Source organism: Bos indicus, chromosome 4, assembly GCF_029378745.1.
Source record: "Bos indicus isolate NIAB-ARS_2022 breed Sahiwal x Tharparkar chromosome 4, NIAB-ARS_B.indTharparkar_mat_pri_1.0, whole genome shotgun sequence".
Classification (NCBI taxonomy): Eukaryota; Metazoa; Chordata; class Mammalia; order Artiodactyla; family Bovidae; genus Bos; species Bos indicus.
Window position 1 is genome coordinate 40,780,482 of NC_091763.1, and position 27,796 is coordinate 40,808,277.

Below are 27,796 nucleotides of genomic sequence, written 5' to 3' on the forward strand. Positions count from 1 at the left end.
TTACTAACGTGTGAGATGAATTCATACTTAGGGCACAACTATTTTCCTAGTCTTTAATAAGACTGAATAGTAACCGAATGTCAGTTCCTTAGGTCCACTAAAAGTTCTCCCTCAATATGCAGCTTCATATCTTGCAGTTAGAAAAGAGAATGAAGTGGGCAGAATAAAACCATGTGGATTAATACCTCACAGTATAACTTATCATAGTATAAAAAACTATAAATTGTGGGAAACACACACATGATAGAAGTTTAGCTAAGAAAGAGATCAATGGGGACTGAATTCCTAAGAATATGTTCATAGAACTTTTACATCCTTAATCTTCCCTAGAAGATGAGTTAAATGTAAAAAAGTAGAAGGAAGTGGGATTCGTGGGAAATAAAATTAGATAAATCACGTAAATCATTTAGAAATGTAATTGGTATGGTTGGAAAAAGGCATGTGCACAAGCTAAGCCTGGCTTGCCATAAAGGTTCCTATCTACAGAGAGATGGACATATTAGAGCAGTTTATAGGAGACTTAAGTACCTGAACATAACCTGACAGAAAAGATAGAAGGGAATAACAAGATATTAAGATTTAAAATTATGACCTCTGGTTAAATGTGGCAGGTAGAATACATTTTCACTTGCATCTGAAATCTCATTAAAATGAAAGTTGTAGGTAGAATTTATAAAAATAGGAACACACATGTTCAGCTCAAAGATTTAGATTAGTGAAGACAAGAAATCCGTCAACATACAGAAAGCATAATGGACTAATGGTAATTGCTCAAACATCCTACAATCCGATTCTAAACATGTAGAATCTACTCTGTCAGCAAAAAGAATCTACTCTATAAGTCCACATAGGACCATGGGGTGCATGGAAAGCAGAGTCTGAACTTGATTGAATATCTCAGGAAGTCCTAAACCTAAAGCTTCTCTCCACATATTTTACACAGCCTGCTCTCCTTCCTCCTCATCTGTCAGAAGATGGGGTGTTTCCTCTTTTGAAACATGGAGTAAGAGATTTCTGGACCTAAGACAAGGAAGCCCAGCTAGGGATATGAGGGAGATCCATGTCGAAATAAGTTTAAGCCCTCACACTAATTTCTCTTCCACTGCCAATTCCAGAACTCTATCAAGCAAAACATTACAGAATTCCTTTCTAAGGAAACTGGCACAAGATAAAACACTTGACACTATTAGCTGAAGTGGAGAGGAGGTCAGGGAGCACAGTGAAATGGTCAGGACCTTCTGCTCAATCCAGAGTAGTACTGTCTGGGGCAAGTATGATACAAGCCTCATGCTAAATATTCCTTTAAAATATCCAGTAGCCACATTGAAAATGTAAGTAACTAGGTAATATTACTTTTAATATTATATATTGCTTACTACAACATCATAAATACTATCATTTAAATAAACATAAATTATTAATGAGATTTTTTTGCAGGGGCACAAAGTGTTAAAAGTCTGGTTTTTACTTTACTCTTAGAACACATTTCAATCTGGGTTAACTATATTTCAAGTTCTCAATAGTCTCTAAGTTGCTTCAGTCATGTCCGACTCTGTGCGACCCGAGATAGCAGCCCACCAGGCTCCCCCGTCCCTGGGATTCTCCAGGCAAGAACACTGGAGTGGGTTGCCATTTCCTTCTCCAATGCATGAAAGTGAAAAGTGAAAGTGAAGTCGCTCAGCCATGTCCGACTCCTAGCGACGCCATGGACTGCAGCCTACCAGGCTCCTCCGTCCATGGGATTTTCCAGGCAAGAACACTGGAGTGGGTTGCCATTTCCTTCTCCAGTGCATGAAAGTGAAAAGTGAAAGTGAAGTCGCTCAGTCGTGTCTGACCCTCAGCGACCCCATGGACTGCAGCCTTCCAGGGATTCCAGCCATTCGTCCATGGGATTTTCCAGGCAAGAGTACTGGTATGGGGTGCCATGGCTACCATATTGGACAGTGCAACTCTAGAATGAAATCTGTATTCATTTTGCCACAGTCTTAAATATAAATGGACAACCACCAGACATTTGAGGAATACTTCTGACTTGCATGAAAAAAGTCAAATACAAATAAACAATAAGGTTGAATACAAGAAAAAGGAATAAAAAATAAAATATTTTTGTGATTACTATCATCAGACAAGTAAGAGACAATTTTGTATCATGAAACTAGTAAAAAACCATGGGGCTTTCCTGGTGACTCAGTGATAAAGAATCCACCAGCCAACGCAGTCCCTGGTCCAGGAAGATAACTACATGCCGTGGAGCAACTAAGCCTGTGCATCACAACTACCGAACCTGTGCTGTAGAGCCTGGGAGCCCTAACCACTGGACCCCATGCACCTAGAGCCTATGTATCGCAACAAAAGAAGCCACCGCAAAAAGAGAGTAGTCCCCACTCACCACAACTAGAGAAAAGCCTGTGCAGAAATGAAGACCCAGCACAGCCAAAAATTTAAAAATGAATATAAAAATTCTAATCACAATTTTAAAAAATAAATAGGAAAGAATCACTTTAAAAAGAAAACCATGAAATCCTAAAATCCACATAAATAAAAGGCAGCAATCTGGAAAAAGAAAACCATGATAGTAGAAGTAACACAGTGGAGCAAGCATTTGGAATATCTGAGTACAGAGGAGCCACGGAGCAGCATTAGAGTAGCTAGCTATAGAACAGACCCAACATCCACATAATGGGGTTTCCAGAGGAAACAAAACCAGACAAAGTGGAAATAAAACCAGACAAAGTGGAAATAGGATAGAATGCATGAATATTTTTCAGAATCAAAGGACATTAAATCCCCAGAGTGCAGAAAGTCGTCCATCTACAGCAGAGCGGATATAAAGGGCCACAGGCTATGACCTAGCTGCATGTTTTCACATCACAGGTACCAAAAATAAAGAGAAATTCTTAAAAACCTCTGGTGGGCTTGAGAGTAATGTCACATACAAATCGAAGAGACAACAGACAGCAGCACTGGGGATTTACAAGTCAAATAGCAATCTCTTCAAAAATGTCCAAAAATTATCTCCAGCTGTTATTCTCTGTGCAAATATATTTTCAAGAAAGAGGATATAGACATTTTAATATACACACGGGCTTCCTAAATTTTACTTCTCTTTTACTGTTTTATAAGGAGCCCAAGAAATCTCAGAATATAAATTTTACTGAAACAAGGAAGTAAAAGTAGACGGGGAATTAAGGAAATAACTAATACAACAAATGAGAGGCATAGGGAATTTCCAGGAACAGCAGAAGGGAAGTTTCACAGTAAGAATTATGTCACAGGTCAAGGGGAAAAAAACAAAAACCAATTAATATTGGACCAAGAGGACAGAGGATATAAGGATGCAGTTATTACCAGGAAAACATAAATTGCACCAGAAAGAAAGCACTCATTGTTTATTTCCTGGCTCTGCTGCTCAGAAAATTTCTAATGATTTACACAGTCAATACTATTCAAAAAATACCTACACTATTAGATGGAAGGTGAGAAGTATGTATATAGATGTGATGGATGGAGTGGTATTGTATTTAATACATAAAAGTTAGATCCTTCTCTTCTACAGGAGGAAGTTGTATTAAAAAAAAAAAACAGCTTTTTTTTTTTTAAACATCAAGAACACTTTAAGTATGTCATCTAAAAATAGTTCAGTATTCTAAAATTTAACATGGGGAGTGGGACAGGGTGGAGCAAATAAGGCAATTGTCTATTTTTCTTTAAGTTTAAAAATATCATTTGTCCTTTTAAAAAACTAACAAACATTCATTTGATATCTATATACATTTTAAAAACAAGATTGTAAGTGAATTGAGCTGTGCTAAGCAGTCCTTTACTTTTTTCCTATCTTGTGACTCTTGCCTTCACTCTCTTGGTTTTGCTGTGGCATCTTCATTTTCCTAAGTATTTCCCTGGAAACCTGTCTTCTCAGGATAAAGTTTTATTTCCTGCTTTAAAAAGTTTGAGGCCATCCATTATGTATCTCTTAAAATTTCTTCAAAATACAGTACCTCCTTGACACAGGTACTGTCATCCCTTACTTGGAATCCTGAGTTTCTGTGAAGGTATTTTTGGGCATGGAGAGTTAAGTTCATGTTTCTGTTAAGAGATTTGTGTAGAAATTTCAATAACCATTCTACCTGCGTCATTTCTGTTTAGCTGGAAAATTTTATTGAAATCTTTACAAACATTTGCTATATAATTCTACAATCAGAAAATCAACACAAAAAGTGTAATTCTTTGTTTAGAATTTGACCAATTGCTCTATGAGTATGAGTGAACTCCGGGAGTTGGTGATAGACAGGGAGGCCTGACGTGCTGCAATTCATGGGGTTGCAAAGAGTCGGACATGACTGAGCGACCGAACTGATGTGGAATCTAGAAAAATGGTACAGATAAACCTGTCTTCAGGGCAAGAATAGACATAGAGAATGGGCATGTGGACACAGGAGAGGAAGAAGAGAGTGGGAAGAATTGAGAGAGTAGTATTGACATATAATATGGCCATGTGTAAAGTGGATGACTGGTGGGAAGCTGCTGTATTGCACAAATTCAAGATAGGAGTGAGTGATATATTTGTAAAATAACAAAAATTGATTTTTAAAGGAAGAGAAAAAGTGAAAAGAAGGGGTGAAGGCCAGATGTTGAAGCTCCTTGTATAATATTTCAAGGAGATTGAACGTTATTCTGGAAGCAGAATAGAACTGTTAAGTAATTATAAATAGGGAAAGGGACGGGTAAGTGTTTTCATTTTTAAAGGGCCAAGTTAAAAGCAGTACATTGGGATGAGAATCTACATAGAAAACTAAGCAAATACTGGGAAGATAGATAGCTCTGCACTAAGACTTGTGTTCAGTCTAATGAGGAGAAGGTGGACTCATTCCTGACAGAGTTTGGATTAGTGGGAGAATGGTGCAGTTCATGGCAGCAGCTGTGGCAAAGGGTTGTAAAACGAAAGCATGCCCTTACAGCCATCATCATGAGTGGGAGAGAGATTCTGGTTAAGCTTTTATTTTATTTTTTTGATGGTGCTCTGGAGCATAACAGCAAGGGTAGAAAGAAAATTAATGAAAACTGGGTAAGAACTGAGTAACAGTCCTGGTAAAAGCAGAGACAATACACTAAAGGTCAAAGGAAATGAGGGACTTGACACTTCTTTTATATTGGCTCAGGCTGAAGTGACATAGTATTTGCTCTACAAATAGCAGAGCAGATAATATGAGCCTGCACAAACTTCAGTTGATATTAACATTAGGAAGTATTTAATCCCCTAATTTCTCACTTTCCCAATTCACATTCCAGGCTGAGGTTGGTGGATTTAGGGCCATGCTCAGCCTCATGGGAGCTGGGGAAGAGATGTGAGGATGAGGGTGAGGAACAAAGATCAACTGCAAACAGCCATGGAAGAGTAAGCAGGAGACATCGATCCTTTGATTTACTTAGTCTAGAGTCAATAACTGGACCTTGTCGGAAAGAAACAATGGAAAAAATTATTATATGAGCCTGCTTTTTGTTGAACATGTAATCTTTCTTGTTTGGCCAGTAGATGTGTAAAATGTAGATGCATTATGACAGTTCAAAAAGGATAGGATGGAAGAGAGGAGAATCTAAGCCTAATGACAGTGGGGGAAAAGGAGACTCTGGAAGAAATCATCTGGATAGTTTTTGCAGTTGAAAACCATTGCCACTGTTTGCCGCCAAGCCTGATATGCTCCGAGAAGAAAGGAATATATGTAAACAAGAATAAGAAAGCTACCTTTTTATTCTGGCATCAGTCACAACAACGGTTTTGAGGATACCTGTGATGTGTTAAAGAGTTTTCAGAAGCACATCATGTGCAGGAATATTTCAGGTAAGAAAACGGATTGGCTTGAATCCTTTTCATTTCAGATTGTACCTGCTGCTTAAATGGGTACTCAAAATACTTCTTTTGACAAAAAGCAGTAATGTAACTCCATCTGTAGTAAACTTCTAGACAATAATATTAAAGAACACACATATCCAAAAGCACATTATACTAATTTGACCCCACATAAAACAGACTCCAAGAATAGACTACGTTCCCAAGTAGCCAATGGATATTTATTGTATTATTTCCCTTTTTTTACTGTTAACAAAGAATTAAATCAGTTATCAGGAGTCTTCTGTAATGTAATTATTGAACCATTCAGATTTAAGGATCCAAAGTGCTGCCTTCGATTGTACTAAAGAGTGAATAAACCCACCTCTAGGCCCATGACAAGTATCTATAGTCTTTAAAATGACTTAAGCCTTATTGTCTAATTAAAAGTTAAATATTTAACTTGAATTTTAACTTTTTAACTTCCATTTCCTGTTGTAAATTATTATTTCTGGTTCACATAAAAAAAAGCTACACATCTTACTTGAAAACAGGAAAGATGAAATAGAATCATACAGAAGAGTAAACCGTAAAGAGACAATGAAAAATGAGCATCTTTCTTGGTTTAGATCGTATCTTCAAGGGTAACTAAAGGCCAAATTTCATGAAGCTCAATCAAAACATCCTATCCTCACTAATAAGATAATATGATAAATAAAGCAGAGTTGGAAAATAAATAACTATTTCTTCTTTATTGCTTTTATTCTATTCTAAAACCAATCAAGAAACTCAAAGATGAAGAAACTTAATCTTACATATGAAACTGGTAATCTTGAGCCTATTAAATAGCTCATGTTTAAAGATCATATATGTATAAGTCAAAAAAAGTGTTATATTTAGCAATATTACAAATACATTAAATATTACATTGTGGAAGATATTTTTTCATGTGTGACTTATAAAATAAGCCTGATTTATATAAACTTATCTCCTTCTCTCTTCAGAGCCTTCCACCTGCAACACTTTCTGTACATATCTGTAACAAGTTACAAAGCAAATTATTAGCATGGGACATTTGTCAGTTTCTACTCATTTAAAATCCATACATTGCTTAAAGATTATTCAATCATGAACTTAAATCACTTAATTAGATGTTCTTTTCTTTAAGCAAAACTGATGATAATGACAGTCCATTATGTAAAAGAAAAAGATTGTCTCACTTTTTTTAGTAGGTATCTAGAATGTCTAAGTAGTAAGTTTTTAAACCACATTTATATGTTTAGCCTAGATATATATTTCCAGAGATATTTTGATTCATCATAATTCCCAACTCCAAAATTCCAGTCTCTGATTATTAAATTCTTTTCTATATAGTAAGTGGAAAGACCCTTTAAAATCTTCACAAGTAACTTTCACTAAATAAAATTAAAATTTTATTCCATTTATTTCCTATATGCCAATGGTTTATATTTACATAAAAGATTAGTGTTTATGGTATAAGTACAAAAAATAATCAGTTCCCTAACAATCTGTGCCCTTTGTAGTTATTATACATAGATCAATCTACTTTTGTGGTCCTTATTGATCATCATCATATTGCTAGCTTAAGAGGAATCAAATTTTGTATTAAAATACGCAATGGGTTGAGCATACCATAGGGCTTAGGGAGGAAATTACAAAGAACTGTTAGAATCTTATCACCAAGTACAGGAAAGTGGATTTCATGGAAGTAAGTTTAATTACTGAAGTAGCAAAGAATTTTATCATGAGAGAGAAAACAGCCCCTGACATCCAGGACCTGGCCCGGTGCTATCACTTAGGTCTTGTTGTCTCTGGACACTGCCCTGGCTCTCACACCTGGCTGTGGTATCCTCGTGTTGAACAGAACCAATTTCACAGAACATCAACTTTAGGCAAGGACACTCTATGACCATGAAGAGTCAAGACAAAAACAAAACACTCTGTAATTATGTCTGAATACAGACCTCTTATGAACACTGTCTAAGCCACAGGCATCATGTGTCCCCCTTTCCCAGCTAATCTGGGTCACTGCTGCTGCATTACCAAGATAGGCTTATCCTCCCTCTTCCTAGATAAGACTTTTTAAGGCACCAAATTGTAAAATTACCCTGCTTCCTGACAATGTTCAATTCAGAGTAATGCTCTACTTCCTTAAACCCTCTCCCCAGATCACTCAACCGAAGTTCAGCTTTTATCAGAGGTTCTTTTCAACGGCTTCTGACCCCATGGTACACTTTTTCCTCTTGGCAATAAGTAGTGAACTCAACTTTTTCAACTACAGGTGTCTTCTTGGTAGTCTCTGGCTTAAGGCAAGGACAGTAATAAGTCAGCTAAAAAGTTTGACCCCTCATGCCTGTGTTATCAGGTAGTTCTGATGCATTTGGTTATATAATTTCCCAGAATTTTGGAGAAGAGTAAATAGAACATCAGGCTTCCCTGGTGGCTCAGCAGTAAAGAATCCACCTGCCAATGCAGAAGATGTGGGTTCAGTCTCTGAGCAGGGAAGATCCCCTGGAAAAGGAAATGGCAACCCACTCCAGTACTCTTGCCTGGGAAGTACAATGGACAGAGGAACCTGGCAGGCATACAGTCCATGGGATCGCAAAGAGTTGGACACAACTTAGCAACTAAAACAACAACAACAAATAGAACTTCACAGAAGGAACATTAGTAGATGACACAGTGATGAGGAACAGGAGAGATTATTACGGGGTATGCAAAATGACACTAGACAAAGATTCTGAGGCTAAAGCTACTCTTTCAAGTATGGAGTGAAATATCCCACTGAGATGAAGAACATGATTCAGGGCACAAGGAGAGGCAGACCATGAGCCAAAGAACCATGAAACACCAAAGAGGCTTATAACCCTGTTTCACAACTAGAAACAGGGTTATAAGAAGAAAATTTTAAGTCTGAATACCAAGTCTTAGCCACTATGTTGAAAATATTATACTATTCTTATATGTATATTATATTGTATCTATAAGAAGCATGGCTTCCCTGGTAACTCAGCTGTAAAGAATCTGCCTGCCAAGCAGGAGATGTGAGTTTGATTCCTGGGCTGGGAAGACCCCCTGGAGAAGGAAATGGTGACCCTACTCCAATATTCTTGCCTGGGAAATCCCATGGAAAGAGGAGCACAAAAGAAAAGCTAAATATCACTAGGAAACTAATAACCCTCCCAGTAAAGGGTTATCAAGATAATTGTAGGTTAATTTTAATAATTTAGAAGAGATTAAGATAAAGTGTGTATTTAGAAGGGATTAAAATGTTAGATAATCAGCAAGATGGGAAGATCAGGGTACAAATGTAAAAAATAAGAGTAACGATGACAATGATGATGATGACAGTTATAAAATTATAACAACAATATGACACATAACATGAGTTGCTTAGAAGCAGGCATTATGGCTACACTTGGGCTGCACACTCTGTGCTTGCCCAGCCATAAGACTGAATAAAGAGCTCAAAGTCAGTGGCAGACACATCAGTGGTGTAATGAATGGGGAATCTTACATGTCAGAAGCAAGTTCCTGAATTGACACTCTACCATGTGTGGCAGACAATGGGCAAGACATGGCAGCAGTCTGCTGGCAGAGGGCCAGAGGATGTGGAGAGGGAAGTTAGCAGTTGATATCAGGTTGAGTCATCAGTTACCAGAGAAACCAATAGAGGGGTGCATCCCTCATTCCCCTTTGATAAGCTATCTTGGTGGAGATGTTTTGATCAGGAGATTAGGACAGCAGTGCCCACTAGCTATTTTACTCAGCTCCTGGACTGTGATGAACTAGATGGGTGGGATGGGGGTGGGGCAGAGGACAGTCCAAGAGGGAGGGGATATGTATATACATATAACTGATTCAGTTCCTTGTACAGCAGAAACTAACACAATGTGGTAAAGCCAAAAAAAAAAAAAGCAAAGGAAAGGAAGAGAAAGATTGGAAGAATCACTAGCTGGGGCCAGGGACAAGTTTGTAGGCATTTATTGATTAGATTCAGTGATTAACAAGGAAGGTCAGTAGGATGTGAGTAGGGTGTAGGTGGGCAGGGAATGGTTGAGCAAGGGATGTACAGAGAGCAAGAGAATAGCCTAAGCATGGCCTAAGCATACAAGCATTCTTAGTTACTCTCATGCATGCCAATATTTTGAGATCTAATGTGTTAAAGCTAGTCTGATTTAAACAACTATTAAAATTGAGCCTAGTGCTATGAGATAATACTTCATACTCTGTAGTTTCCAGCACTCACCTGGTAGTCCTTATTTTCCAAAAGAAGGAAGAATTTAAAACTATGTAAGACTCTGAACCGGAGAAGGCAATGGCACCCCACTCCAGTACTCTTGCCTGGAAAATCCCTTGGACAGAGGAGCCTGGTAGGCTGCAGTCCATGGGGTCGCAAACAGTCCGACACGACTGAGCGACTTCACTTTCACTTTTCACTTTCATGCATTGGAGAAGGAAATGGCAACCCACTCCAGTGTTCTTGCCTGGAGAATCCCAGGGACGGGGGAGCCTGGTGGGCTGCCATCTCTGGGGTCGCACAGAGTCGGACACGACTGAAGCGACTTAGCAGCAGCAGCAAGATTCTGAACTTGGCTTACCCATGATGGTACATGTCCTCACCTAATCTTATCTTGCCCTCAACCTCTTGCCTACATGGCAAGCACTTGCCAGGCAGTCACGCCTGCAACCTGAACCAACTTCTTCTGATCTGGTCCTTCACCACTGGATCACAACCCAGAAGATACACAAATTCTGGCTCCATTCTTTTTGCAATGATTTTTACTGGTTCTCATAGTGGATCATTTCCCCTATCAAGCTTTTTGCATTTTTTTAAACTATTAGATTACTTTTGAAGCTACTTCCTATAATAGTTTGAATCATTCACTTTGTTTCTCATTTATTTATGCTTTTATTCTTCCACTGACACTGGTAAATGTTTCATTGACCTGTAGCCACTGAAACAGTAAAATAAAATAAATTGCTTAAGCATTCTTAGCCTGGGCTTCTAATTGGGATGAAATGAGGGAATGAACAGAACAAAAACCTGGTATTTTCATGCAAGGAGCTCACAGAATCCCTAGGAAGACAGCTTTGTAAACAGACAATTATAATATTAATTTACTGTGACACTTACACCCAGGTGGGAAGAAAAATGGTGGTTCATGTAAGAAAGTGAAAGGACTGCTGGTGGAAGAAGTGATAGCTTACTGCATATAGTATACAGGGTCCAGGTAAGGAATGGGGAGACAGCAAAGGGATTAGGGGCATGCCCCTAAAATACAGATGCCTAAGAAATTGTACAACTGGGGAAATACAGTTTGGTAAGGCTTTGGTACATTGTACGAGTTTTGGAAAAGAAAGGACACTGAAGAGGTGGGCACAAATGACATCATGAAGCCCTAATGTAATGCATAATATACCAGGCTGAGGGTTTGGCCTGAATACCTAGGAATTCATTCTCTCAGAAATTTCTCTTGAATGCAATACAGAGTCACTTGGGGATTTTAGAAGGTAGCGTGAACAGGCAAGATTGGTTAGTAATGAGCTAGGTAGAGGGCTTAAAAAACAAAATGAATTCTAGGTTTTAGGCTCAGAGCAACAAGATAAAAAGAAAGAATGGAGAGGAAATAAGAGATCTGGGGTGGGACAGGATAGCTCTATCTAGCGTTCTCACTAACTGCAGGACCCGAAGCCAGTATCTTAATCTCTGTGAGCATGTTTACTCACACTGCCTATTTAAAACTATTTGAGAATTAAATAATGACAGTTAACCCTTCTTCAGAACTTATGTGCAAGGCACTTACATATTTTACATAGTCACTTGCTTATTTTGAGCAACTGGTCCATAAAGGCAGTACTTTGATTAATCTTATTTAACAGACAAGGAAGCAGAGATACAAAGAGGTTTAATATGTTCCCCAAGGTCACAGAGCTGGAAAGTGGCAGATTCCAGGTTTCAAATCTTTTCAATCCAGCTGCAGAGAGTATTTCAACCAGTGATTCCCAGTGCCTCTCATTAGATACTAGGCATTTTTCATAATTATTATGAATGCCCTGAACATACCAGTAGGTTATAATTGGCTATTATAATTTAATCCAGCCTGTTAGTTTAAAAGTATTTGCAGAGTACATATATATGCATGTTTTACTGAACTTTAGAAGATACTCAGCAGAGTAGGAAACAAAACTCTATCGGGTTTGTTTGCAATTTTGAGCATAAATGCACCTCATAAATCAAAGCACAGTAACAAGATAATGTGTTGAAAGAGGTTAGACACTTTCAACTCACGAGTAATGCATCCATGTCTAGAACTTGAGCAGCAGGCACGTAAATGGGTGAGTCTAATGATCAGGGAAGAGATTGGGGTGGTGAAAAGATTTGGGTCTCTTCAACAGCTAGGTTATAGTTGAAACCATAAGAAAATAGATGTTGGTGTTGATGGGAAGGGGGAGCCTAGAAAAACTGCAGAAAGGGCAATCCAAAGGCTAGGCCCAGACAGGAAAGCTCACTTCACTTCTTTGGGCCTCAGAGTCCTCACTTGTTAAAAAAAAAAAAAAATTTAGTGAATCATGGTTTAAGAGTGTGCCAGGAACTATTCTCACTTGCAATGTTTGCAGCTTTTGTTGTGAACAAATGTGAACGTTGGAAGACCTGCTGAAAGGTGACTTCTAGCCTTAAACCGGAGGGAAGAAGTTCAACTTCATAGCTGCTGCTCTGCCATGGTAAATTATTATTAAACAAGTTTTCTTCTCACAAAAGCCCATTCAAATGGTTTCAATTGCTTTTATTTATTCTACAGGATTTCAGCTCCACAAATGCTCCTGCTGTTACTATGTACAGAGTTCTGCATGGGAGATGTGAGGAAGAAAACAAAATGGCATCTTTCATACGCAGGAGGAATATTAATGAGGTAGAGAAGAGGGAAGGGATCATTATGGTAAGCTTCCTTTCTGTTTGCCCCCTAAGATTAGAATTTACTTTTTCCTTGCCTAATCCTGGTTTTCCTGACTTCATCCGGTAAAACATAGAATTTTGCTGAACTGCTATAACTGAACGATATAGTATGCGAAACAAAGTTTGGATAACAGGAGACAAACTCTTAATGAGGTCAGGACGCAACTCTGACCAATGAATTGAGAAAGAAAATAGAGAATGATGTCTGTATCTCTCCATTTGCTGTGGCCATTACATCCGCCTCAAGGGAGGGCTTTGGAGGTATGTGTGGTTAGGCTAACAAAGAACATCTACTATGCTATGGTTTCCCATGAAGTAGGAAGTGGAGAAATCAAAACCTGTACTTTCCCTGTTCAGTTCAGTTCAGTTCAGCACTCAGTCGTGTCTGACTCTTTGTGACCCCATGAATTGCAGCACGCCAGGCCTCCCTGTCCATCACCAACTCCCAGAGTTTACCCAAACTCTTGGCCATCGAGTCGGTGATGCCATCCAGCCATCTCTTAGCAAATCTTAAAAATGACCATTGGACCCAGAGTGGAACTGGCTTTATCTAAAAACTTTGGTAAATGTACTGTAGACACCTAAGAAACTGAACACAGAAGCAAACATATCTAAGCTCTGCACATAGAATGGGAAATAGGATAAGATTTTCATGGCACTGGGTGAGATGAATGAGCTTCATGGATTTGGTTCATTGAGGAATTATCAGTGTCTGTGAATTTGCATACTTAGCATAGCATGAAACATAGAATATTTCTGTTAAATTTTATAATTTTAATAGATGATCTACCCTACACAGGGAGAGAGAGAGTAAAAAACAAAACAAAAGAGACATGCTGAGAAAGGTGAGGGTGGTACTGGTGATGGTAATATTCCGTGAAACTGCTTACCTGAGAATTTCTCACTCACAAAACTGCACACATCTATGTATTACTTTATGGTAGAGATTTATGTCAAGTTGGATATTTTTTAAAAAATGCTAAGCATAAGAAATGGAGATAAAAGATTTTAAATTGTTTTACATGGCTAAAAATTCTTAAGATCTAGTTTAGACCTCATTGGAAGGTGAACCTTTTGGGTTATAAAAGATTTACACCTATTTTTGAATAAATATGTACTATCTGTTTATTAAGTGCTTACTATGTATCCAGCACTAGATATTGCTGATACTAAGTCACAAATGAAACCCAGCCTTCATGGAGTTCACAGCCCAGCAAGAAGTGCAGACTCCACATAATAGCAAAGGTCTGTAAACAGAAGCCTTATATCAAAGAACAGAGCTGGTATCTCTGAGCACTGGCCTTATCACAGCTCATGGCAATGCATTGGAATTCCCTGTCTACGTGTCTGCTTGGATGTAACTTTTGACCAAGCAGCTCTTAAAGACTGGGCTCATAAAAACTACATATTTCCATGCAAACTAGAGTCTTTCTGCCAAGAGACCCAACTACAATTTAGATTATATTTGTCCCTCACTGCAGACAAAAACACTTCAATCAGAAATAAATTTAGGAAGCTAAGCTAAAATGGATGGGAATGGGCAAATTTAATTCAGGTAACCATTGTATCTACTACTGTGGGCAAGAATTCCTTAGAAGAAATGGAGTAGACCTCAGAGTCAACAAAAGAGTCTGAAATGCAGTAATTAGGTGTAGACTCAAAAGTGACAAAATGATCCTGGTTTGTTTCCAAGGCAAACCATTCAACATCACAGTAATCCAAGTCTATGCCCCAACCACTGATGCCAAAGAAGCTGAAGTTGAACAATTATACAAAGACCTACAAGGCCTTCTAGAACTAACATTAACAAAAGATGTCCTTTCATGATGGGGGACTGGAATGCAAAAGTAGAAAGTCAAGAGATACCTGGAGTAACAGGCAAGTTTGGCCTTGGAGTACAAAGAAGAAGCAGGACAAAGGCTAACAGAGTTTTGCCAAGACAATGTACTGATCATGCAAAGACCTCTTCCAGCAACACAAGAGATGAATCTACATGTGGACATCACCAGATGGTCAATACCAAAATCAGATTGATTATATCATTTGTAGCTGAAGATGGAAAAGTTCTATATAGTTAGTGATAACAAGACCTGGAGCTGACTGTGACTCAGAACATCAGTTTCTCATCACAAAATTCAGGCTTAAATTGAGTAAAGTAACAAAAAACACTAAGCCATTTGGGTATGACCTAAATCAAATCCCTTATGATTTTGCAGTGGAGATGACAGATAGATTCAAGGGATTAGATCTGATAGACAGAGTGCCTAAAGAACTATGGACAGAGGTTCATAACACTATACAGAGATGTTGACCAAAACTATCCCCCCAGAAAAAGAAATGCAAGAAGGCAAAAGGTTGTCTGAGATAAGACAGCTGAGATAAATAGCCGAGAAAAGAAGAGGAGTGAGAGGTAAAGGAGAAAGGGAAAAATATACCCAGTTGATGGAGAATTCCAAAGAATAGCTTTGGAATTCCAAATATTTCAAAGATTATCTCTCCAAAGGGGACATAAGAAAGCCTTCTTAAGTGAACAATGAAAAGAAATAGAGAAAAACAATAGACTAGGAAAGACTAGGGATCTCTAGATTACAGATGTCAAGGGAATTAGAGATGTCAAGGGAACATTTCATGCAAAGATGGGCATAATAAAGGACAGAAACAGGAAGGGCCCACAGAAGCAAAAGGGATTAAGAATAGGTGGCAAGAATACACAAAAGAACTATACAAAAAAAGATCTTAATGACCCAGATAACCATGATGGTGTGGTCATTCACCTAGAGCCAGATATCCTGCAGTGTGAAGTCAAGTGGGCCTTAGGAAGCATTACTATGAATAAAACTAGTAGAGGTGATGGAATTCCAGTTGAACTATTTAAAATCCTAAAAGATGACACTGTTAAAGTGCTGCACTCAATATGCCAGCAAATTTGGAAAACTAAGCAGTGGCCACAGAACTGGAAAATGTCACTTTTCATTCCAATACCAAAGAAAGGCAATGCCAAAGAATGTTCAAACTACCACATAATTGCACTCATTTCACATGCTAGCGAGGTAATACTCAAAATCCTTCAAGTTAGACTTCAACAGTATGTGAACTGAGAACTTCCAAAGGTACAAGTTGTATTTAGACAATGCAGAGGAACAAGAGATCAAATTGCCAACATCTGTTAAATCATAGAAAAAGCAAAAGAATTCCAGAAAATCATTTACGTTTGCTTCATTGATTATGCTAAATCCTTTGACTATGTGGATCACAACAAACTGTGGAAAATTCTGAAAGAGATGGGACTACTAGACCACCTGACTTGCCTCCTGAGAAACCCTTATGCCAGTCAAGAAGCAACAGTTAGAACCAGACATGGAACAATGGACTGGTTCCAAATTGGGAAATGAGTACATCAAGACTGTATATCGTCACCCTACTTATTTAACTTGTATGCAGAGTACATCATGAGAAATGTTGGGCTGGATGAAGCACAAGCTGGATCAAGATTGTCAGGAGAAATATCAATAACCTCAGATATGCAGAGGACACCACCCTAATGGCAGGAAGTGAGGAGAAATTAAAGTGCCTCTTGATGAAGGTAAAATAGGAGAGAGAAAAAGCTGGCTTAAAACTCAACATTCAAAAAGCTAAGATCATAGCATCAAGTCCATCACTTCATGGCAAATAGATGGGGAAAAATGGAAACAGTGACAGACTTTATTTTCTTGGGCTCCAAAAACACTGCAGACTGCAACCATGAAATTAAAAGCTGCTTACTTCTTGGAAGAAAAGCTATGACAAATCTAGCCAGTGTACTAAAAAGCAGAGACATCATTTTTCTGACCAAGGTCTATCTAGTTAAAACTACGGTTTTTCCAGTAGTCATGTATGGATGTGAGAGTTGGACCATAAAGAAGGCTGAGCACCAAAGTATTGATGCTTTTCAACTGTAGTGCTGGAGAAGATTCTTGAGAGTTCCTTGGATAGCAAGGAGATCAAACCAGTCAATCCTAAAGGTTATCAACCCTGAATACTCACTGGAAGGACTGATGCTGATGCTGAAGCTCCAATACTTGGGCCACCTGATACAAAGAGCCAACTCATTGCAAAATACCCTGATGCTTGGAAAGATTGAGGACAGGAGGATAAGGGGGCGACAAAGGATGACATGGTTGAATGGTATCATCCTCTCAGAGGATATGAGTTTGAGCAAATTCAGGGAGATAGTGAAGGACAGGGAAGCCTGGCATGCTACAGTTTGTGGGGTCGCAAAGAGTCAGACACAACTGAGCAACTGAGCAATAACAACAACAAGCCTTAGAGCACACAGTACTCTATATATAATACACAGTTATATTTTGGAGGTATTTCCATGTGTTATATATGTTAGTTACTAGAATTTTAAGAGTCAGTTATGCATTTATAATGGCAACAGCAAGATGCTCACTCTGGTATCTTCCTTCTATTCCTCCTGTAACTATAGTATTATTTTTAAGTCACTTGTTTGGCCTATTTTCTCTTGATAGGTCCTTAAGGAGTCTGTTTGTGTGCAGTGGTGGCAAAGTATCCACAGAATTCAACTTGTGTCTTCATCATTTACTAACTTAAGTTTTTCTTTTTTCACTTTCATCAATAGGTTTCATTCCATAGAAACAAAATTTAGAACCACCACCTGAAAATAAAAAGATCCTGGATCCTGTGCTGTCAGTGTTCAGCACATTAAGATGTCTAATAATGTTTTCTGTAGCTTACAACAATGTCTGACACACAGTAAGTGCTCAAATATTTTTCAACAAATGCATCGAGAAATAAGTTTATCTGAAAGAGGATGACTATTATGTATTCAACCAAAACAGGTTTCTGCTGTTTTACAGTCCCATCAAAGTAAGAATTGGAGAAGGCGACGGCACCCCACTCCAGTACTCTTGCCTGGAAAATTCCAGGGACGGAGGAGCCTGGTGGGCTGCAGTCCATGGGGTCGCTAAGAGTCGGACACGACTGAGTGACTTCACTTTCTCTTTTCACTTTCATGCACTGGAGAAGGAAATGGCAACCCACTCCAGTGTTCTTGCCTGGAGAATCCCACGGACGGGGGAGCCTGGTGGGCTGCCATCTATGGGGTCGCACAGAGTTGGACACGACTGAAATGACTTAGCAGCAAAGTAAGAATACTTGTAGGAAAGTGTATACCTACTCTGGGAAGACACTGTATTTAGGGTCCATGAGATGGGACCACTGTACTGAATAACCTTTTATTTCTTTATTTCCAAAGCTTCCTAGAGTGAGATACAAGAAAGACCCCTTATAACAGCACCTGTTACATTTCAAATAGAGTAATAATGAAGTTCTACATAGAATGAAGTGAGCCTCCAAATGAATTTCAATTAGACTGTGTTCTCATGAGTACTAATATCCCTCCCTTTTGATTTAGGCAAAATGGAAGAAATTTGGGGAAATTAAGATGGGAGGAATGTAAGATTGAAGTTTGGAAGATTTAATAAGAGAAACAACACTGACATCAAACTCATCACTTTTAAAACTGTCCTCACTGGACTTTTAAAGTTCACAAGCACTGAAGGATGCATGGTGCTCTTCTATTTGCGCTCACTGTGGAGTTGTTGGTGAAGGCAGCCAAGCTGTCTGCTATGTCGCCTCCAGAACGTTTGCCAATTTTCTCTCATTTCCTCCTTGAGATGACAGTGTGTGACAAAGGTCTCTGGGTATATTTCAAAACATCTTAAACTATTTAACAATGTAATATCAAGCCCTAATTTTAAAGTGTTATTTATTCTCCAGAAGACTAAATTTGTCAGAAGACACAAAGCTCAATTCACCTTGCCCTGATCCATAAAGAAATGACTAGAAAGTGCACTGTGGAACCAATGGCATACTTATTACTTGCCAGATGTAATGGAAAGAAAGTTTCCAGTGGCTTAGTCAATATGTATACTTCAACATGCAACACACGAAACAGTAAAACTATTTACTAAACTATATTTCTTTTTATATCCCCAGCACACTTACCTAGTTTAGACTGTTTCCTTTTCCTGGCAAACAATTCATTGTTTGTGATTTGAGAGAATCATTTTGGATTAGGCATGATTTCAGATTCCAGGAACCTGGTGTAGACACAGCATCACTCCTCCAGCAGCACCTCCCTCCTCCCCACTCCAGATCTCTGCTTTTAGGTTATAGTAAAGTGGAGAAGGAAATGGCAACCCACTCCAGTGTTCTTGCCTGGAGAATCCCAGGGACGGCGGAGCCTGGCGGGCTGCCGTCTATGGGGTCTCACAGAGTCGGACACGACTGAAGCGACTTAGCAGTAGCAGCAGTAAAGTGATGGCACGCTTTTCAATTTTCATCCAAAGAGCAATCAACAATGTATAAACAACTGACCAATTAAAAGTACTTCTCATCTAAAAGCCCTTCTTTTTCATTTTAAAATTTTGTGAATTTTTCCTTAAAAAATTCAACTGTGAAGTTTAGTTTGTAAATACTAAGAATATTAAATTCCTTAGCTAGTGATCTCAACCAACAATCTATGCTAAAAGCAAAATTAGCCCTAATCACTTCAAGGGCAGTACATTATTATGTATTTCTTCATTCCAAGAAAAAAAATATTCTTTCATTTGATTGGTCCACTCTGCAGTCTTATATGGTCTTTGCCACTGATTTGTTAGCATTTTAAAGCCTTTTTTCCTTTTTTGTTTTTCCTCTTTTGCCTAACAATGATTCTTCTGGGTTTGGGAGCTTACCATTTTTCCCCAGGTGAAAATCTTTTTATTATTCTCAGGTGTTTGCTTTCTTTCTGTAACTCTCAGAATAATTCATTGCAAAGTCGTCATTGTCCTTTACAAAAGGATCAAATTCCAAATAATTACAGTTTGTATTGTACATCCTTTGAAAATATTTCTCCTTTCCCCTTGCCAGGATTGCAGGAGTCTCATATATTGTCCCACAAACCCTACTGCTTTTTCTTAGTCAGGTATACCTGAGAACAGGACAGGTTGCTTGTTTCTCTCCATCTGATCCAGATCCTACCTGAGTTCTTGCATAGGAAGTGAACAGAAGTTAATACTTTTAAAAGTATCAGTCCAGAGTGCTTTCCCCTGTATTCAGCACGGCTCCAAGAGACCATTCTCCAAAGAATTATGGAAGGTGACTCTTTTAAAAGGTAAAGAAGCCTGTTTATTTCATTCTCAAGACTTTGTAACAAAGCATAGAGTCAGATGGAACTGCTTTTTTGGTATCAGCAGTTGTCTCTAAAGAAGTATATCATTATATACTTATTTGTCTCTAAGCATATCCTTAAGTTTCCTGTCTGAATAAGTCTTATATAGCCATAGTATGAAATACACCATATAACAAAAATTCTGCCATGAAACAAAATTCCCTCCCCTCAAATATCTGGTGCCAACAGTCAGTATAATTTCTATGATCACTAGTGATCAGTAATTTTATTTATGGAAATATTTTTTTCTTCTAAGACTTTGTTAAGAGGATTGAGTCTTTTAGATTATTTCTTAAATATACTTGTCAGTCTTGACAAAACACCAAAAAACATTTTTAGGTCCCATGAACAAAGGTCATTCAAATTCTAATCTCATTAAAACATGTTTTTTCAACTTGTAAGCAGAAAATTGAATTTGAGAGCATCCTTTTCAAAAGAGTAACATTTTTAAAACAAGGCACACAAAAGTTTAAATAAAATAAGAAATCAGTTTAGAACAGGACATGACAGATCAACTTAAGAATCTTAAGGAAGAAAAAGTTCCACCAAAATTGTACTTTTAAAAATACTTAAAGTTTTCTGATACTTTGACAATAAAAGATATGAGAATGTATAAATGGAAATTTCATAGGATCAGTTGAGAGACTAGTGGAAATGAAAATTTTGTCTTAAAAGTCTATCCATTTAGTTAAAAGCTTATAACTCTGTTGAAACAATATCATAAACTAAATTATTACACCAGTTAGTATTTAGCTTCTTAAGGAGTTTGAAATAACAAGTATTAATGTTTACTTGATCATAGTCCATCAACTACAAAGACATTTATAGCCACACCCCTATACAAAAATAATTGTGCTCACCAACTTTTAGAGAAGCTTGCTTGCCCAGATGTAGGATCTTAAAACTGGCTTCAGAGTGACTGTTGTAGGAGGAGATGCAGAAAATAAACACATGATTTCCACAGCTGAGAACTCAGAAATGAGGCTCAGGGTCTTGACCATTCGTCTGTCGTTAAGGTTTTCCTGACATGTGAAGCCATTGACATCCTGAGACTTCCAGCACTTCAGATGCCTAAACCAAGATAAATATAGATCCCTGACACCTGAGCCAGATGAAGTGAACTGTTAACTTGAAAAATCTTGCTCATTTCGGCCCTCCATTGAGGAAAATAAAACCTTTAATCCTTTTCCTGTTAAAACCTGTTATTTTAATTCCTTTGCTTATGAAGCACAGGAATTCAGATCAATCATACACAATCAATCTGCTTCTGTCTATTTGTTGTCATAGTATAGATACAGGTTTGAATTTCTCTTGCTTGATTAAGTTGAAAGAAAACAGTAATGATCATTAAATATTTATTTACAAACTTTTGTCAGGAAGTTTTCCAAGTGAGTCATTGAAATGTAAATATGTATTTGGTAAACTTTCTAGTATGTTTTTCTCATACATGGTTGAAGTAGTAATGTGGTCCTTTTTGGTTTGCCTCATTTAATGATGTGGAAAGTGTCACGCACTGCCAAGGTACTCTGGCTTAAATTAATCTTTTGGTATAGTTGTATCACATGATAGATTTAAATCGAATTGTGCTTAGTACTGTTGTTAAGCATAAGAATAAGGATCTACCCTCAGTCTGATGAAAGATGTTACTCTGAAGCTATAATTGCAAAATTTCTAACAATAAGTCCCTTCCTGGGATTCATATTATTTATTAAGAATCTATAATACTATATCAAAACAAAGTGGATAAAGAAATTAGAAAAGTCATGCTGCTTTCCTGAGATTTTGAGGTATTAATTATTTTCAGTTAATACAGTCTTTACAGAATGGCACTCGAGAAAAACGATGGCTTTTGGAGTTACCACTTTCTAAATGAAGCTGAACTATAACCAGTATTACCTATCATTCCAGGCAGGAGAGTGACTTTTTTCAAATGGCCAAAACTAGTATTTTAATATCTAGTATTTTATTTAGTAGATGCTGTGCACTGAGCACTGTCTACCTTCTTGGCACTTTGCTAAGTACATATCATATACTCTCATTCTCTTTTCTTAACCCTGAAACATCCTTTCAAATCTAGTTAATATTTTTAGGTCCAAATATTTACAGGAAAGAAAGCAGACTCAAGAGGATAAATACTGACAATGGACATGTGGCTAATAAGTGGTTCATATGAGAGTCTAACACCCAATTTTGACTGAAAGTGTGTTTCTTTCCCACCCTAAAATATAGTTAGAGGTTAAAAATGTTTCATCCACACATTATCTGTGTCAAAGTAATCAACCTATAAGTAATTCCAAAACTGTTTTAATTTATTGCAAACAATGTTAGGGAAAGTACAGAAGTGGTCCCTGTGGAGTATTGCTATGACACTAGAAAGTCTCCCCAGAAGCATTGTCCTTAACACAAGGAAAAGGTAGACAATCTGTAAGTACAACACAATCCTAGCCAGAGATAGCTCTCATCTCTTGCATTTACTTTTTTTTGAATTGTCCTATCAGTTTGTGTAAGCAAAGTTTGACCTACCAGAGCCTGGAGGGCCAGTCCAATGGCCGCTTCTCAGCCATTAATATCATGTTTGGCAGTCTGAGGTGGATACCTAGCACAAAGAAGTGACATCCAGGTGACACAGAGTCACCTGGCAAGGTCAGGTGGTCAATACCAGAGAGATTTGGCAGCGGAAGGTCAGATTCTTATCTATCGTAGAAGGTGACACATTTCTTTATAGAAAAAAAGGTTCTATGTGTATAAAATGCTTTTCTTTTACTTGAACTAAGAATCTGTTAAACAAAATGTTTTATCAAAGAAGTCAGAAGACAAACTACAAATTGAGTGAACTCAGGATCACATATGTCTTCTATGAATCACAATAAGTATCAGAGAATGCCCACACCCTAAGCACCTGTTATCTTTGAATATGGATTCAGTTCAGTTCAGTTCAGTCGCTCAGTCGTGTCCGACTCTTTGCAACCCCATGAATTGCAGCACGCCAGGCCTCCTTGTCCATCACCAACTCCCAGAGTTCACTCAGACTCACGTTCATCGAGTCAGTGATGCCATCCAGCCATCTCATCCTCTGTCGTCCCCTTCTCCTCCTGCCCCCAATCCCTCCCAGCATCAGAGTCTTTTCCAGTGAGTCAACTCTTAGCATGAGGTGGCCAAAGTACTGGAGTTTCAGCTTTAGCATCATTCCTTCCAAAGAAATCCCAGGGCTGATCTCCTAGGCCTTTTAAATAAGAATAGGGAATGTGGAATATCCTTTCTATGAATTATATATTCATTATCACTGAATTTTTCACTCCCTGGTGACACTGACTTCTGAAGGGTGAATGTTGAGGGAGAGGGAAGATAGTGATGGACTGAGGTACAAGTTATTAGGCTCTGGGGTAACTCAGACAAGACCTCTGACCCTCTTCAACCAGAGAATTTTCATTCTTAAGCAGTTATCTTCAGAATTAAATATTTCATCACAGGATATTACTTAAACCTAGGACTTTTTCACCCCAAACTGTTGCCTTTTAAGTATTAAACTAGGCAAAATCAAAACCTCTCCTGGATTTTGTTGCACAAGTGCCATAAACTGTAAGGAATTAAAGTTGAACCAACAACCCAGCCACTAACAGCAGCTGTTGCCAGCTGTTAATAGCATGTTCTTCACAAGACATTATTGTGAAATGTCCAATTTCTGTGTGAAAATGTTTTTCTCAGAACAGCAGTCAAATTAATCTGCCCATATGCATTACCGTCACGGATACAGTGGCAGAAGTAGTCACACTCGTATTTCTGTCCTTCCCAGTTTCTATCCCACCCCTCAAATCCTATTTTCCTGATGCCCTCAGAGGGTCATCTTTTCAGATCCCTCTTCTCTACCTGACCAGCACCATCTAAGGTGCTCCATCAAGTAGTATTAGCAGCACTGACTAGAAGTCACCCTTCTTAGCACTTCACCCTTAAGTACTATGTCCTGCTGAATAGGTTTAGGCCTTTTCAATTAACAATATGATGCGTTTTTAAAAATCCCCTTCAGAAAAATTCGAATTTTAAATCAAAGATTCGCCCCTTTGTTTATATTCCTATTCACTGTATAAGTGTTAACAGTAATCTGTGCTTGAATCCTTGACTCTGTAACATAACAGGGAAGGAACAGTTTGTGGCCTTATCAGGAAATGTTGGCTTAAACCTCTGTACACACTTGAAAACAATGAGAATATTCACCAAGATACTTAAACATGTGAACCTTACTAAATTTGGGGGGAAAGCACATTTGAAAAACATCCTTGAATTATTATCAGCTTGCTTAACGTGTATATTCCGTATTTGAAAGACATTTTGGGGACTAATTTGTCATCGATTCCAGTAACACACCCTTCTTTCCAGGCTTTTTTATTTGTCTGTTTTCCCGTGTTAGTGTGGAATAAATAATTTCACTCAGACATTCTTCATAAGGAGCATTTTCCTACAGGAAAGCTGGGGACAAGTCAATAATAATCTTCTCTGCTTAACTTGCTCTCCTCAAATCTATACATGTGTGAAATGCCTTTATTCCAAACATCAGCTTGAGGTAAAGATTTTACCACCATTTCCTCACAAAGTTGACTTCAGAGGTGAGTGCTGGCTGGGTTTGTTATTCAAAAGTAATGAGGATTGATGGAAATCTCTACTACTAAAAATAATCTAGCGGAGCAGTGCTCTTAAGTCTTGGAAGCCTAAAATTATTGCTCACCTGTGTATTTATTTTGCTTTCTGCCTTCCAGAGTCATCCTCATTAGTTGTAAAAGCCTTATCGATAATTTGCAACCAGATATTATAGCTCCAAAGCAATATTCTTTCCTTTTAAGGTTGATGGGTTTTCGTTTAATCTCTTATCCATCCAATAGCAGGACCCACTGAAATGTGTTTTGGTATTGTGTATGGTCTTCTGCTACTCCTGTGGGGAAAATGGTGAATAAAAGGTCAAAGCTGTGCTCTCAATGTCTTCTTATTTTGTGAAGGGAGACAAGCACTATTTAATAAATCATATTATAATGAAGTAGGATAAATAATGAAGGAAAGTTTCATTGTGATAAGCTAGGCTGAAAGGTCAGAGATGTTTCCCTAATATACATATGCATTTAAATCTATAGATAGTGTGCATATATATATGTATACACACACACATTGTATGTATTTATATTAACATATTTATGTATATATATAAATGCATATGGGTACACATCTATATAATGTATGCATTTGTTTATATGTATATGTAGGTATAAATGGATATATGCAGATTTTGTTTATGTATATGTGTGTTGGTCGCTCAGTCATATCTGACTCTTAGCAATCCCAAGGGCTGAGCCCTCTGTCCATGGAATTCAGTCCATGCAAGGCCCGTTTGTCCTTGAAATTCTTCAGGCAAGAATACTGGAGTGGGTAGCCACTGCCTTTTCCTAGGGATCTGCCCAACCCAGGAATTGAAACTGGGTCTCCTGCATTGCAGGCAGATTCTTTACCATCTGAGCCAACACGAAAGCCCCATTTATGTACTGTCATAAACTGTGATCAATGAGGATAAATTTTGAAAGTATTTACACTATGATAAGGTAAGAGGTCCCATCACTTCATGGGAAATAGATGGGGAAACAGTGGAAACAGTGTCAGACTTTATTTTTTTGGGCTCCAAAATCACTGCAGATGGTGACTGCAGCCATGAAATTAAAAGACGTTTAATTCTTAGAAGGAAAGTTATGACCAACCTAGATAGCATATTGAAAAGCAGAGACATTACTTTGCCAACAAAGGTCCGTCTAGTCAAGGCTATGGTTTTCCCAGTGGTCATGTATGGATGTGAAAGTTGGACTGTGAAGAAAGCTGAGCACCAAAGAATTGATGCTTTTGAACTGTGGTGTTGGAGAAGACTCTTGAGAGTCCCTTGGACTGCAAGGAGATCCAACCAGTCCATTCTAAAGGAGATCAGTCCTGGGTGTTCACTGGAAGGACTGATGCTAAAGCTGAAACTCCAGTACTTTGGCCACCTCATGCAACGAGTTGATTCATTGGAAAAGACTCTGATGCTGGGAGGGATTGGGGGCAGGAGGAGAAGGGGACAACAGAGGATGAGATGGCTGGATGGCATCACCGATTCGATGGACATGAATTTGGGTGAACTCCAGGAGTTGGTGATGGACAGGGAGGCCTGGCGTGCTGTGATTCATGGGGCCGCAAAGAGTCAAACACAACTGAGTGACTGAACTGAACTGAAGGTGAGAGGTCAGAGAGTTTTCCCTAAAATTTTTGTATGTACTCTTCCCTATATAATATGTATATTATCAAGATGTCTTAAAATAGTACCTGTCTGCCTTCACTAAACAGTAAGATTCTTGAGAGTGCTTTGTTTACCATTTAGTTCTACTACACCTAAATATATACGTACATATATGTATGTATATATATACATATAATATAGAGCACACACAAATACCTAAAAATGAATTGCTTTTAATTGGCAAAGAATTAAGAAAGCATTCAAAGGTAAGGATCCACCACTATAAGGAAGTGGCAGGGACAGGAAGGAGCACAGTGGAAGCCCACTGTGACTGGATGAGAGAGGTTAAGGAAGAGTAATATGAGAAATCAGAAGGGTTGGGGGAGACTGGAGTGTTACAGGGATTTGTAGCGATTTATCCTAAGAACAATGGGAAGCCTTTGAAAAATTTTAATCAAGAGAGACACATAGGTGAATCTGAATTACATTTAAGAACAAGCTCTCTGATAGTTTCATTATTAATGGATTAAAGAGAGAGAAGGATGGATGTGGGGGAACCAGCAAGGCAATTAATACTGACTTTAATGATAAGATCCTAAAATGGATGGTAAATGGAGGAAAAAACATGGCTTTGTAAAATGTGTAGGTAAAATCAACAGATTTTGGTGGTGGTTGTATATGAGGAAAAGGGAAGAAGAAGAATTGAGAAACTATTTAAACTGAAGCTATCTAGGAATTATTCTACCCCCTAACATGAACATTTATTCTTCAGATAACATATGAGAACACATCTAGCTCAATGATTGGCATATTTCAGCTGGTGCTGGAAATTTTCTTGAATAACAGATTATATAAATGGATGAGTGACAGTGAAGTTGGGTAGAATGTTAATAGGAGTGAATGCTTGTTGCAATGTATCTTCTTGTTTGGGTCATCATACAGAGTTTCCACAAGGCTGTGGCAAGGAGAGTCACAATACAATAAGTGATACCTTAAGAGACTAGAAATACAGGGAAATGATGAATTTTCATGCAGACAGGTCCAAAGGAAAATGAATGAACCTAGTATTAAAAGGAAAAATTTTTCAGTGACTTAGAAATTGTTCAAGTGTCTCGCACACATCTGGCTCTGTGTATAGAAGCTTGTAATCTAATGGAAATTTTAGTCCCCCTGGACCAAGAGCAAATAATATCCACAGGACATGAAGTCCTTCTAGCACAACAAAACAACAGGCTAGTAGCCAATTATGGTAGCAGCCAAGCAGATGTCTCACTGGTTTTTAAATAAGACACAGCTTTGTTATAATTATTACTTAACATGTTATAGCATTATCTGTTTATGAAATTTGTTTTGATGTTATCATATGATAATTAGCTAATAATCAGATAATTCTTATGTACTTTCTTGATGAATGATTGTACAAAACAGTATTTAGTGTCTTGTAGCTCTGTTTTCTTTAGGATAGGGGAAGATTAAGCAGAATGATACCGAGGCTAATCAAAATGTTCTAACAAAGCTCTAGAACCAAAA

General features: G+C 38.0%; 1 protein-coding gene across 7 annotated transcripts in view; it reads right to left on the minus strand.

Annotated features, from left to right (window-relative positions):
* Nucleotides 1–21,049, minus strand: part of LOC109557336 (platelet glycoprotein 4) — a 92,731-nt gene extending 71,682 nt beyond the window's left edge. For 6 of the 7 annotated variants that reach the window (XM_070787690.1, XM_070787687.1, XM_070787685.1 and 3 more), the window contains exon 1: nt 20,883–21,048. The gene's annotated coding sequence lies outside the window, so the exon portion shown is untranslated. Of the gene's footprint in view, nt 1–20,882 lie in introns of all 7 variants that reach the window. The other variant, XM_070787697.1, reaches the window with a different exon arrangement.
* Between the last annotated feature and the right edge of the window lie 6,747 nt (nt 21,050–27,796).